Source organism: Herpailurus yagouaroundi, unplaced genomic scaffold (genome assembly GCF_014898765.1).
Source record: "Herpailurus yagouaroundi ecotype Mexico unplaced genomic scaffold, PumYag 192, whole genome shotgun sequence".
NCBI lineage: Eukaryota > Metazoa > Chordata > Mammalia > Carnivora > Felidae > Herpailurus > Herpailurus yagouaroundi.
The window spans coordinates 20,097,204-20,111,067 of NW_024412423.1; the positions used below are offsets into that span (position 1 = coordinate 20,097,204).

General features: G+C 40.9%; 1 protein-coding gene across 1 annotated transcript in view; it reads right to left on the reverse strand.

Annotated features, from left to right (window-relative positions):
- The window catches only part of AFF4 (ALF transcription elongation factor 4), a 98,811-nt gene extending 85,173 nt beyond the window's left edge, over window positions 1–13,638 (reverse strand). Inside the window, exon 1 of the mRNA XM_040444462.1 lies at window positions 13,266–13,638. The gene's annotated coding sequence lies outside the window, so the exon portion shown is untranslated. The remainder of the gene's footprint in view (window positions 1–13,265) is intronic.
- Between the last annotated feature and the right edge of the window lie 226 nt (window positions 13,639–13,864).

Below are 13,864 nucleotides of genomic sequence, written 5' to 3' on the forward strand. Positions count from 1 at the left end.
TATCTCATCTGGCACTTAAGACTTGCATTACATTAGGATTATTTACTGATATTCTAGGGACTCTCCCTACTCACCTCCTTATTATAAGCCTCTAGAGAGTAAGAGCCACATAAACATCATTTCACTTACTCTTTAACCCCTATGGTGATTAACACAGTGGCAGGCATACGAGACATACTCAAAACACGTGATGAGTTTCATAAAGGTCACAAATGTAGTGTTATTGCCCTAAGAGTCAGTGGTAATACTCACTAAAAGTTGGGTTTCAAAATATGATGTGGCCCATCATTTTCTATCCACAGATAGTCTCCTATTTCCTAAGACTTTCAGTTATATCTGATAACAATAAGAGAGTAGGTCTTCTTTATACTGTATTCAATATATTATCAATCCAATAAAGGCATTAATAGTGATATTAAATGAACTCTGTTGCTTTTAAAGCAATTTTTCTACAAGAGTTTATCTAAAAGTAAAACAACATATGTTCAAGAAAAAAACCATACAGAAATGATCAATTTCTATTTTTACTTAAACCCTGTACTCTCAAATGTTCACCAAATGTAAGTGCTAGACTGTAAAATCTCAGAATCATACTTGGCAAAGTGGGAAGGTGTAAAAACTGAGTATTTCAGTCTACAACATCCAGAAAGAAATGATCTGTTCAACAGAGCACTGTAAGACTGCTTTCATTTGCAATACCTGAGGAAGCCAAGAGAAAAGAATACAAGTCCAAACTGCAAAATAAAAGCAATTTTTTTACTTAAAAATGCATATACCACATTAAGCAAAAGTTTAACAACATTATACAGCAAAAGATCCTTGGAGTGCACACTAAAAGGAATTTCTCAGTAATTTCATCATCATTTGCATATGTGAAAAAACGGATGGTAACAAAGTACCCCGTTTCTTCTTTTTTTTTTTTAAGTTTATTTATTTTGAGAGAGAGAGAGCATGCAGTTGAGCAGAAGAAGGGCAGAGAGAGACAGACAGAGAGGGGATTCAAGCAGGCTCCAAGCTCAGTACAGAGCCTGATGCAGGGCTCAATCCCATGACAGTGAGATCATGACCTGAGCTACAATCAAGAGTTGGTAACTTAACCCACTTTATTAACTCTAAATTCTGTTAATAAGCTTCCAGTTAAATGTAAACAGGAATACTGCTTTAAGAAGGTTAAGGCCATTTAAGGCTACTACTCTTTAATAATAACTTAGAAGTTACGGGTTACTTATCATGGCACAAAGAATATTTACTTTGAAAGATCAAACTGTAAACATACTTTCAAAATATTTTCTAATTCAGACTTGTAACATTCAGACAAAAGTCAGAAGGAATTTTGAAGGTTTTACAATTGTCATTTTAAAAACTATGTTTCAGTATAGACCTATACAACACATAAGGTACAATGTTAACACTCTTAGTTCATTCACCAATTACTTAACCAGAGCATATACTGTGCCAGACACTGCACTAATGCTAAGGATATTAAAAATAAAAGTACTCTGGGGCGCCTGGGTGACTCAGTCTTAAGGTTAAGTGTCCAACTTTGACTCAGGTCATGATCTCGCCATTCATGGGTTTGAGCCCCGCGTTAGGCTCTGTGCTGACAGCTCAGAGCCTGGCGCCTGCTTGAGATTGTGTCTCCCTCTCTCTCTCTGCCTCTCCCCCATTCGCGCTCTGTTTCTGTCTCTTAAAAATGAATAAACGTTAAAAAAAATTTAAAAAAAAATAAATAAATACAAGTACTCTTCATCTCCAAGATTTGGGTGCAGCTACCCAGACTAGAGAAAGATGGCAGTAGGGAAGGAGGAAGGAAAGGGAGGAAGGCAAAAGAGGGAGGTTGGTTCTAAGCAGAGAGAACAAGTGCAACAGCCAAGAAGAGAGAGCACAGCACAACCAGGGAATACAGGTGTATCAAGTACAGGTGGAAAACAGGGTTGGGGGAGTACAAAATAAAAGTTAAGACTGGAGAGATACATGAAATCAGACCAGACCTGTGGGATTGTTTATCAGATCTGGAAAATATAAAGAGACCTCTGCAAAGAAAATGAAATCTCCCAGATCTTGAGTGACGACTTTATTACATTAAAAAAAATACTAAAACATAAAATTAGGTATGAACTCATTATATTTATAGCTCTTAAGTTTTACCTAACTGTAAAACAGAAACAACTTTAAAAATTAAATACAAAATATAATTTAAAGTAACATTAACATAACATGGGGCGCCTGGGTGGCTCAGTCAGCTAAGCCTCCTACTTCAGCTCAGGTCATGATCTTGAGGTTCCTGGGTTCACATCCTGTATGAGGCTCTGTGCTAACAGCTCAGAGCCTAAAGCCTGCTTCAGATTCTGCAAGATTCTCCCTTTCTCTCCCCCCCCCCCCCCCGCTTGTGCTCTCTCTCTCAAAAATAAACATTAAAAACATTTTTTAAATAAAATAACATTAATATAAGATTATGATGTATTCATAATAATTCACGAACAATGTTGTAATCGATCCTAGAAATATGTAATCTCAGGTCTAGTTTCATATTTACAAACCACTTCTACAATATGACTTCGATAATACTAACACAGGAAATGCTTATAAATATGTTATACTAAATGGATTTAATAATTCCAAGTATTTATAGTTGCTAGTTTAGGGAAATACAACCATATACTACCATGCCAGCTAGAGGTCCTTAAACATCAATTTTAAAACATTTTAAAAATTAAAAAAATAATAATAATAGGGGCACCTGGGTAGCTCAGTTGGTTAGGTGTCCAACTTCGGCTCAATTCACGATCTCAAGCTTGTGAATTCGAGCCTCGCGTCGGGCTCTGTGCTGACAGGTCAGAGCCTGGAGCCTGCTTCAGATTTTGTGCCCCTCTCTCACTCTGCCCCTCCCCCTCTCACTCTCTTTCTCTCTCTCTCTAGAATAAATAAAAAACATTAAAAAAAATTTTAAAGAGTCCTCACTTGCTGGGGCAACCAGGTGGCTCAGTCGGTTAAGTGTCCAACTGGATCTCAGCTCAGGTCATAGTCTTACCATTTGTGAGATTAAGCCCAGCATCAGACTCTGCACTGACAAGGACTCTGCTTGGACTTCCTCTCTCCCTTTCTCTCTCAAAATAAATAAATAAACTTAAAAAAAAAAAAAAGAATAAAATAAAGAGTCCTCACTTGTTAACTTTTGCAATCTATCTTATTTGTGGTTTAAGTAACTTAATTGTAATCTACTGTAAATGTGTATGTAGTATAATGACTGCTGAGATTTGGAACAAAACACTTATACTGTAAACAAACTCTTTCATATTGATTAATTACATAGATGGGATCCACCAGATACATCTCACAGTGAAGACATGACACTAACTACTATGCCAGGGTTCTTACTGGTTTGGCCTGCTTAAATTAACAACCTACCATGACACGATCCAGTTGTACTCACCTTCTTTCCTTGTCTGAACCACCACAAAATCATTAGTACAATGCATTATAACTTGGCACAAACACAGTAATAAACAACATCTAAACACAGCAACAAACTCCCAAGGGAGTAGCTGGCTACAAAGCAGTGCTTCAGATGTTACAGAAGAATCCCTAGTTAGAAGAACAGTACAAAAAATGAAACACAACTAAAAAGTTTTAAGGGACAAAATCAGATTTATAGTTTAGAGGGAAGTCAGGAAGCAAACGAGAAGGTTGCTGCAATAATTCAGTGAAAAGTGAAAACCTGGATTAAGGCAGTAATACTAGGAATACAGATAATATAGAGAAAGCATTTAAATTTAAAGATGTTAAGGAAGTAGACTCTTGGGGCCAGCCAGATGTGAGAAGTAAAACAGAGGAATCAAGGACAACTTGGAGGTTTCTGGAAAAGGCGATGACAGTGGTACGTTACCCAAGGCAAGGAAAAGAGCAGGATTTGGGGGTGAGGGGATTGACTGAGAAGCAGTAGAAGAATTAATTCGTACATGATGAACACTCACAGAAACTATCTGATGAGCTTCCAGCCTTACCTCTCCCCCAGCTTTTCTGGAAATTTTTGCCCCCCTTCACTGTACCTTCAAGGTACAGGTGACCAGTGAAGTCTGAATCCCTAACTCAAGCTAAGCCAATGCCCAGACCACATCTGTTTTTTATGTATTTTTAAAATTTATTTATATCTATTCATACACATGCACACACACATTCCACAATCAAAAAACCCTAACTACCACCACAGTAAACAGGGACCATGTAAACTAACATTGAATCCTAAAACAATACTCAGTCTCAACTATCCACCAGGGATCTGCTAAGACAGGAGATGACCAGCTTTTTCAAAGCCACAGAGTAAATATTTTAGGCTTTGCAGGCCCTACGGTCACAGCTATTCCACTCTCCTATTGTAGCAGCAAAAGCAGCTACAAACAACACAGAAACAAATGGGTGTGTCGTCTGTGTCCCAATAAAACTTTATTTACGGACACTGAATTTGAGTTTCCTATAATTTTCACAGGCCACAATATTTTTTTCCCACCATTTAAAAATATAAAAAACATTTTTAGCTCACAGGCCATACAAAAGCAGGCAGCACTGGGCCTACTAACCATAGCTTACTGATCCTTATGCTAAGGCAACACAGAACTGCCTTCCCTTAAAACTCCTTCCAGATGTCCTCTCAGTGTTAACCTTAACTTAAAACAACAGACAAGGAAAACAATCCTAGTTGACAGAACTGAAAATTTTCATTTGGCTTACCAAAGAACTCACTCCATTTGCAAGGAAGTCAACAGATGAAGGCCCACATACTTGCTGGTTTTGCCATTTACCTTACACTGTACTTGCCTAGCAACGTATAGTGTAAGTTTTGGAACAATGCTACCTTCCTCTCTCCTCCACACCAAACAGTTTTAGTTTTGTTGGTGTTTTTGTTGTTTTTCCACAACTATGTATCAGTTATCTCAGGGATGATCAAATTTAGTATTTAGCCCACAACTTTCAAATATGTGACAAAGCAGATCTAGCTAGACCAATTAACAAAGGATATCACCGTGTGAATCTGGACTCAGAGAACAAGGGCCTTTGGATGGAAATTGGGTTGTCTCTATTGAAGAGATGAGGGTATCTGCTGTTGTATGCAGATAGCTATATTATGTTAAAAAATACATATTCAACAGGGGCGCCTGGGTGGCTCAGTCAGTTAACGATCCAACTCTCGATTCCAGCTGAGGTCATGATCTCATGGTTTATGAGATCGAGCCCTGCATCAGCCTCTGCAACGACAATGCAAAGCCTGTTTGAGATTCTCTCTCTCCCTCTCTCTCTGCCCCTCTCTGCTTGCATGTGTGCTCTCTCTCTCTCTCTCTCTCTCAATGTAAATAAGTAAACATTAATATATATATATATACATATATATGCATATATAAGAGTAGGACTGTGTATGCACTAAATAGCTATGGGATGAATGAGGGGGAAAACTATGTTTTAGAGTGCCCTTTACTCCACTTCTCTCTGGAATGCTGCAGTTAGAGCATATTGGGTTTTTTTGTTTGTTTGTTTATTTACTTATTTTGAGAGAGAGCATGCATACACACGAGAGAGAGGCAGAGAGAGACAGAAACAGCATGCGCATGTGCACATGCACGAGTACTGGGGACGGGCAGAGAGGGAGAAAAAAGAATCTTACAAACCATGAGATCATGACCTGAGCTAAAACCAAGAGTCAAATCCAAGAGTTGGAAGCTTAAATGACTGAGCCACCCAGGTGCCCCAGTTAGAACATGTTATTACAATGTAGCTCCCTAGCCAAAGTTGTGCTCCACAGGTGGACATACCACCAAATGAGTCCTTTTCCTGGAATTGAGATTTAGAATCAAGGCAGCCTCTCTCTGATAGCAGCAGATATGAAATTTAAAACTCAAAAGGTATTAGTTAAGTGTTAAATTTCACCTGCAGCAAGGGCGAATTGAATAGAGAAAGAACATCTAGAGAGTAATAAAGAGATACTCCTAACCACATCTGCAGCCCCTGGATCCAGCTGCTCCTGAGTTCTAGCTGTCCTCTTGTGGGTTGATTGCCTTTCTTACAATTCATGGGATATGTGGTATGTTCTCAACAAGTTCTTTTTAGTTTAAGTTAGATATGTGTCACTCGCCTAACCAAAACAAAGTGCCTACTAAACAATCCAAAGGAAGGTATTCAGTTGAATAAGAGTTCTGGTTCCCACAAAACACCTAAGAGATGATAGCTGAAGCTATACAAACGGATGAGACCATCCAGAAGAGTGAAAACAAAAGCGCAAGGCTAGGGGGTGCCTGGATGGCTCAGTTGGTTGAGCGTCTGACTTCGGCTCAGGTCATGATTTTGCGGTCTGTGAGTTCGAGCCCCACGTCCAGCTCTGTGCTGATAGCTGACAGCTGGAAGCCTGGAGCTTGCTTCGGATTCTGTGTCTCCCTTGCTCTCTGCCCCTCCCCCACTCATGCTCTGTCCCTCTCTCTCTCTCTCTCTCTCTCTCTCTCTGTCAAAAATAAATAAACATTAAAAAAATTAAAAAAAAAATACGAAGGCCAAGGCTAAAATCAAGAACTTTCAATATCAAAGCATTAACAGAGAACTAAGTCTGCAAGAACGCAACTGGTAGGAAGAAAGGGACAAAGTCGTAAGAGTCTAGGAAGAAAACAGTATCAAGGAGAAAATGGTTAACAAAAGTAAGTAGACAAAGAGATAAAGGAGTAAGCAGTAACTATATAATTTGGCAATAAAGAAGTCACAGGCGGCCTTGGCAAGAGCAATTTCACTCACGAACAGGATGAGAAGACAGGCATAAAGTTTAAGAGTACAGAGGAGGGGCACCTGGGTGGCTCAGTTAGTAGCACGTGGGACTTCAGCTCAGGTCATGATTTCACTATTTGTGAGTTCAAGTCCCATACTGGGCTCTCTGCTGTCAGCACAGAGCCTGCTTCCCTCCAGATCCTCTGTACCCCTCTCTCTGCTCCTCCCCAGCTTGAGCTCTCCACACTCTCTCAAAAATAAAAACATTAAACAAAACAAAACAGGGCACTTGGGTGGCTCAGTCTGCTAAGGATCTGACTTAGGCTCAAGTCATGATCTCACAGCTCCTGAGTTCAAGCCCTGTGTGGAGCTCTGTACTGACAACTCAGAGCCTGGAGCCTGCTTCAGATTCTGCGTCTCCCTCTCTCTGCCCCTCCCCAGGTTGCACTCTGTCTCTCTCTCAAACTAATAAACATTAAAAAAAAAAAAAAAAAAAAAAAGACTGTAGAGGAAGTACACAACACTACCCATGAAGTAATCTTGCCATTTAAAAAAAAAAATTCAAGCCTTGAGGTGCCTGACTGATTCAGTTAGTAGAGCATGCAACTCTCGATCTTGGGGTCGTGAGTTCAAACCCCATTTTGAACACAGTTTATTTAAAAGTAAAAATTCAGAGGGTGCCTGGTTGGCTCAGTTGGTTGAGCCTCCCACTCTTGATTTCCACTCAGGTCATGATCTCATGGTTCATGGGAAAGAGCCCTGCATCAGGCTCTGAACTGATAGTGTGGAGTCTGCTTGGGATGTTCTCTCTCCCTCCCTCTCTGCCCCTCTTCAACTTGTTCCCTCTCTCTCTCTCTCTCTGAAAATAAACTTTAAAAATAAATAAATAAATAAAAATAAAAATTCAGGGGCACCTGGGTGACTCAAGTTAAGCATCCAACTCTTGATTTAGGCTCAGGTCATGACCTTGCCATTCATGGGTTCAAGCCCCGGCCCACTGACAGTGCAGAGCCTGCTTGGGATTCTCTTTCTCCCTCTCTCTTTGCCCCTCACGCATTCGCTCTCTATCTCTCAAAATAAATTTTAAAAACACAAAGTAAAAATAAAAATTCAAGGGGTGCCTGGGTGGCCTTGGTTAGGCATCTGCCCTCTTCCTGGCTCACCCTCTTTCAAAATAAATAAACATTAAAAAAATGAAATAAAAAGTCAAGCTTCAATTGGATCAAGCTTCTAAACGTAACTACTATATACAGAAAAAACAAGGGACTGAGGAACATACTATAATAATACCACAGGGATGCATCCAGCACTATTTAGACTGTGAGAAATCTCATAGGGCAAAAAACATGGCTTCTTTATCAAACCAATTGTATAGAAATGAGTAAGTGCAAAAATCAGAGAAATATGAAGACTGACTAAATACATGATGACACTAAGAAATTAGTATTAACTTCTTTACTGAAAAGTTGGATTATTGTTTTAATCCTTATTTTTTAGAGATATATAAGGAAATAGTATTACACAGTCCTTATTTTACCAGTATGTCTTCCCTGATACATGGTGCCAGATGTCACTCAGCAGGGTACAGTCCCCTAGTTAACATAACAAGTAAGGAAGATACAAAGTGATGCAGGGATTCAAAAAAGGTAGGTCCCAGTTGGAGTATCCAGAGGAATCATGGAAAACTTCAGGAAGGCAATGGTACTTCCACTGTGCCTTAACAGACAGTGAAATTTTAACAGGGTAGGGAACAAGAGAGGAAAAGTGTTATTTCAGATGGAAGAAATGGAAACAATTGCAAAGAGGTGGGAAGTCCTGTCACTGCAAAGAACTTGCCTATACTCACCTCTCCATAAAACTGTTGCTACCATAATGACAAGAAAAGAAAAAGTCAAAGTGAAAAACTGTAACTCACTAGCCAGCTCTAACTTAACAAAATCATGCGAGACCCATTCAGTCCTAAAGTAGCCTCGAGTAGCACAGTCCCAAGGTAGATCATGACAATATCTGGGTAGTCAAACCATACTGGCTTTCCAGAGCAATGTATTCATGTCAATCCCTGATTTCCCCTGCCACACACCTACAACTCTGGAAAAACAATGCCCAAGGTTCTTTTACCTATCCTAGGAAATTATAAAAATAATTTAAAACGGTACCCAATAATAAGCTTTGTCTACCCTCCTAAAAGCCACCGCCATGGTTCATTTGGCACCACAAAAGAGGTAAAATTACCTTCCCTCAGAACATTCCTCAGGTTACAGATTTTTTAATAAAATATATACATGATGAAGCAGGTAAATTTCATTTTTTTTTATTTTTTGACTATATCTACTTTTTTTTAAATTTCAGTGTCATTAACCTACACTGCTATATTAGTTTCAGGTGTACAATATAGTGATCCAACAGTTCCATACGTTACTTAGAGCTCATCAAGACAATTGCACTGTGTCAACTATACTGGAATTATATTTAAAAAAAAAATTTTTTTTCAAGTGCATTCCTAATGTCCTTCACCTTTTTCACCCATTCCTGCCACCCACCTCCCTTCTGGTAACCATCTGTTTGTTCTCTGTAGTTGAGTCTATTTTTTGGTTTGTCTCTTTTTTCTTTCCTTCGTTTGTTTTGTTTCTTAAATTCCACATAGGCGTGAAATCATATGCTGTCTTTCTCTGGCTTATTTCACTTAGCATCATATTCTCTAGATCCATCCATACTGTTGCAAATGGCAAGATTTCATTCTTTTTTATGGCTGAATAGTACTCCATTGTATCTATATACCAATCTTCTTTATCCATTTATCTATTGATAGACACTTGAGGTGCTTCCATAGTTGGCTATTGCAAATAATGCTGCAATAAACACAGGGGTGCATGTATCCCTCAAAATTAGTGTTTTCAAAGTTTTGGGGTAAATACCCAGTAGTGTGATTATTGGATTGCAGGGTAGTTCTATTTTCAATTTTTTAAGTAAACAGTCTTCCACGGTGGCTGCACCAGTTTGAAATTCCACCAACAGTGCATAAGGATTCCTTTTTCTCCACATTTTCACCAAAACTTGTTGTTTCTTGAGTTTTGTATTTTAGCCATTTGAAAGATGATTTTAAATAAAATTTCTTTGTTCAAAAACAGAATTAGGCTGGGTGGCGCAGTTGATTAGGCACCCAACTCCTGATTTCAGCTCAGGTCATGATCTCCAGGTTCATGGGATGGATCCCTGCATTGGGCTCTGTTCTGGGAGGGCTGAGCCTGCTTGGGATTCTTCTTTGCCCCTCTCCTGCTTGTGTGCGTGCTTGCATCACACACTCTCTCTCTAGTCCTCTCTCTCAAAATAAAAAAGCTTTAAAAAAAAAAAGAGAGAGAGAATTAAGGGGTGTCTGGGTGGCTCAGTTGGTTAGGCGTCCAACTTCAGCTCAGGTCACAATCTCAAGGTTCATAGGTTTGAGCCCTACATCGGGCTCTGTGCTGATCGCTCAGAGCCTGCAGCCTGCTTCAGATTTTGTGTCTCCCTCTCTCTCTGCCCCTCCCCTGCACTCTCACTCTCTCTTTCTGTCTCAAAAATAAACATTAAAAAAAACAGGATTAATAAGTAGTCTCAATATTAAAATGTTTTTGTAATATTTTGGAAATGAATTCACTGGTTCTAATATTTTCTGTGTGCCAATACCATTAAAATTCTCAGGATGTGATGCTAGTGAAAATGAACATCAAGACAGACAGGAATGCAGATGATCAGCCAAAACTCCATAACGGTCATGTTTATCATGTCCTCTTCCATTTACTAGAGTTATCACTTCAAGCAACCAAGATATTCAGTATAAAAAGTTACAAGTAGTGGTACCTGCTTGGACCAAAGGAAAAAGCACCAAAGTAACAGGTCTGGTTAGTTTTAATCACTGACTACACCTCATTTCACACTTACTGACACTGGCACACACCCTCCCAGAAATCAAATATAATCGTTCCAACTTATCAGAGGAAATGAAAAAGGAAATGGGTAAAATATAATGAGGGCTGGGAGTTCAAAAGCTGGGAAACCTTTACATGACATAGGAAAGTTAAAAAGAATTTTTTTTAATTTGAGTACAGTTGACCTAAAAAAAGTTTTTATAATAAAATACCTGGAGAATAGAGCTAAAGTAAAAAATAAAACCTAAGTCATCAACTTTTACAATATGTACTGTACTTCTGGGTTACTGTCCACATGTGCCTTTAATACCTGTAAGAGTACTTCTTTGATTTTATGAAAAATACTACAAAGAAAAGGCCTCATACATTTTGGACTCCATTCTAAACCAGTAGATGGCCACAAAAGAAGAAATACCTGTTTTCTTTGTTCCTCTCAGGTACACATAAACCATGACATTTACCTTAGCTCTTCAAAAAAGGTAAGATACATAACTTTTAGAAGCCTTCACCTTCTGTCATCTTCTGTAGCTGATAGTTACTTTCTCCCCTTCAAATATTGATCACTTGCTCATACAGTTTGTTTTAGATTATCCCTTTGTGAAAACTTAGATTGGATATCACATTCACATTCAATCTAACAACTGTGTAAAATACTGATGATACTGGAGAGATATAAACATAGCTCTTGTTCTAAACACACTACAAGAGACCTATCAGAAAATTACAATACAAAAGGAAAATATATCAGCTATTACAAAAGGCATACAATTCAAGAGCACAGAGAATGTATGTCATATGACAAAGAGAAAGTAATCTGAATGAAAATATTCTATCTTTAGGAATTCTTAATTACAGAGCTTTACCAAAGCACTGTACACCCCAAAGCACTACACCCCAAAACTGTGGAGTGCTTTCCAATTAATACAGCTAAGCTCTTTGTGAGTGAGTGAGTGTGTGTGTGTGTGTGTGTGTGTGTGTGTGTGTAAACCATACAGTAAAGGTTGGGTCATTCACAGACCTCCTATCTTGTCCACACCTGATGCAAACTTATATTTAAAGTAGAATTTGCCTACTGTTCCTGCAGAGCTAACAAAACCTAAAGTCATCAGCATACAAGCCACCACAAACTGAATGAAACTGCTGATATTTTAAAAAAAAGAAAAATCACTGCTCCCAGGTAAATTGACTCTAAAAGATCATTAAAAATAACTTCTGGGGGATTTTTTTTAATGTTTAGACACTGAAAAATGCAGTGATGAATAAGGAAAATAAACCAGAAAATTTTAAAGAAGCCAGCTTTGTTAAAAGACAAGTGGCCACTTGCCAACACGTCTTTATGCACATATGACCAAAGAAGATCCAGGCAGATTCGCAGGCCACAAAGGCTCTTATCAAATGCCAAATTAAGAAAATTCACATAAATATTTCAATTTTGATAAATCAAAGTACAGTGAAATGACAAAAGCACTTCACAAAGCTTTGCAGAATCAATATGGAAACAAAGCTTTGAGCTTTTTAAACACATGAGTCCTAAAAATTAACACGTATCTTAAATGTCACATTTGCAAACATCTTATTCACAGGCACTTATTGCTTAGGTTCCCTCAAGACATACCGGTCACTGAAAAAGACACTGGCCTTAGTTTAAAATTTCTGTAAAGCCACTCTGAATGGCAACTGACTACGAGAAGAACCCTAAATGGAACTCTTCGTCTTAGTGCAACTCCATGCACGAGCATTTCAGATTTGTACTTTCAACTTCCTATAAATGATAACCACTGTAAGAGAAAAAGCAGTGAAGATAGTCCTCAAACTCCTATACTCCAAGATCCACCCTCAAAGAGTGGAAGGAACAGCAAAGTGGAAGGAACAAAGCACTGACGTCAATTACGAGATTAACCCCGGGCACAGGCAGCTGGAGGAAAGGCCTAAACATCAATATCCAAACCCGAGCTATCGGGATAACTAGGTAACAGACCTACTGCGAAGTTAGGGGCGGGGGGGGGGGGGGGGGCTTCTCAAGTATTACACCCCCACCTTTCCATTCTTTCACCATCACCTTCTTTTGATGGATATTTTTATTTTTTTTTTTTTTTTTTTTTGCAGAGGTGGGGGGGAGAGAGCGAGAGAGAGAGGGAGAGGGAGAAAGAGAGCGAGAGCGAGAGAGAGAGAGAGGGGGAGAGACGTGCGCAGGATCGCGAGAAGGAAAGCGAGAACTAGTTGGGTAATGATAGCCAGAAATCTAGGCCTATTTTCTCTACAAATAACTTGAAACTGAAGAGGATATTAAAAAATCACGAATCTGTCGCTAAATTTTCTGAGGGCTGGAATGGATTAAGAAACGAAAGCGGAAAGGAGAAACGGTGAAAAGATGGATTTCTGGAAATTTTTGTTAGGATGGTTAGCCTTATGTTTTTTTGCTTTTTTTTTTTTTTTTTCCAGGCCGGGGGTGGGGGTGAAACGGAAAGAAGGGCGAAGCCGGATCGAGCAGCCCCAGCCTGGAGGGTCTCCCGAGCCCCCAAGGCGGACCCAGTTCACCGTCTCCCCCACCCCCACCCCACACCCCGCGGCCAGGCCCGGCCCGGCCCGGCCCTTCGTCAGTCAGTCGGCCCCTCTCACCTCCAATCCCTGCTCCGCTAGGCCCAAACCATCTCCCAGCTGCGGCAGCGGCGGCGCCGGGCCTGCACCTTCACCGGACGCGCATTCGAGCCCGCCCGGGGGCGGCGACAGACTGCCAAGGACGAGGGGCTCCGGGCGGCGGCGGGGGTTCGGCAGGTCTGGAAAGGCGCAGGCGGGGGCGGCGGCGACGCGCCTCACACGGAACAGGCGGAGGTCCCGCCCCGCTCCATGACGGTCGGGCCCAGCCCGGGACGGCCGACTGAGGCGGCAGGGGCGGGCCGACGAAGACCTGGCACCGGGATCCCCGCCCCGTCCGCTGGCGGCGGCGGCGACGGCGGCTCGACTCCCGCAGCCAGGACGGTGACTGACGCAGCGGCCGTGCCACCCATGTGATCAGGGCCGGGCGGGGGCGAGGCGTCACGTGGCGACGCCGCGCCCCGCCCCGCCAGAAAAGCGGGGCCCTGCTGGGCCTGCGGTGACCGGAGACGACACGGGGGCCGTGACGTGCGCGGCTGTGGGGGTCGAACGGCCCCGGACGGGCGGAGCACCGGCCCCGGTGGCTTAGACCCGACCTCCTAGGCCCTGCGGCCGCACAGGGC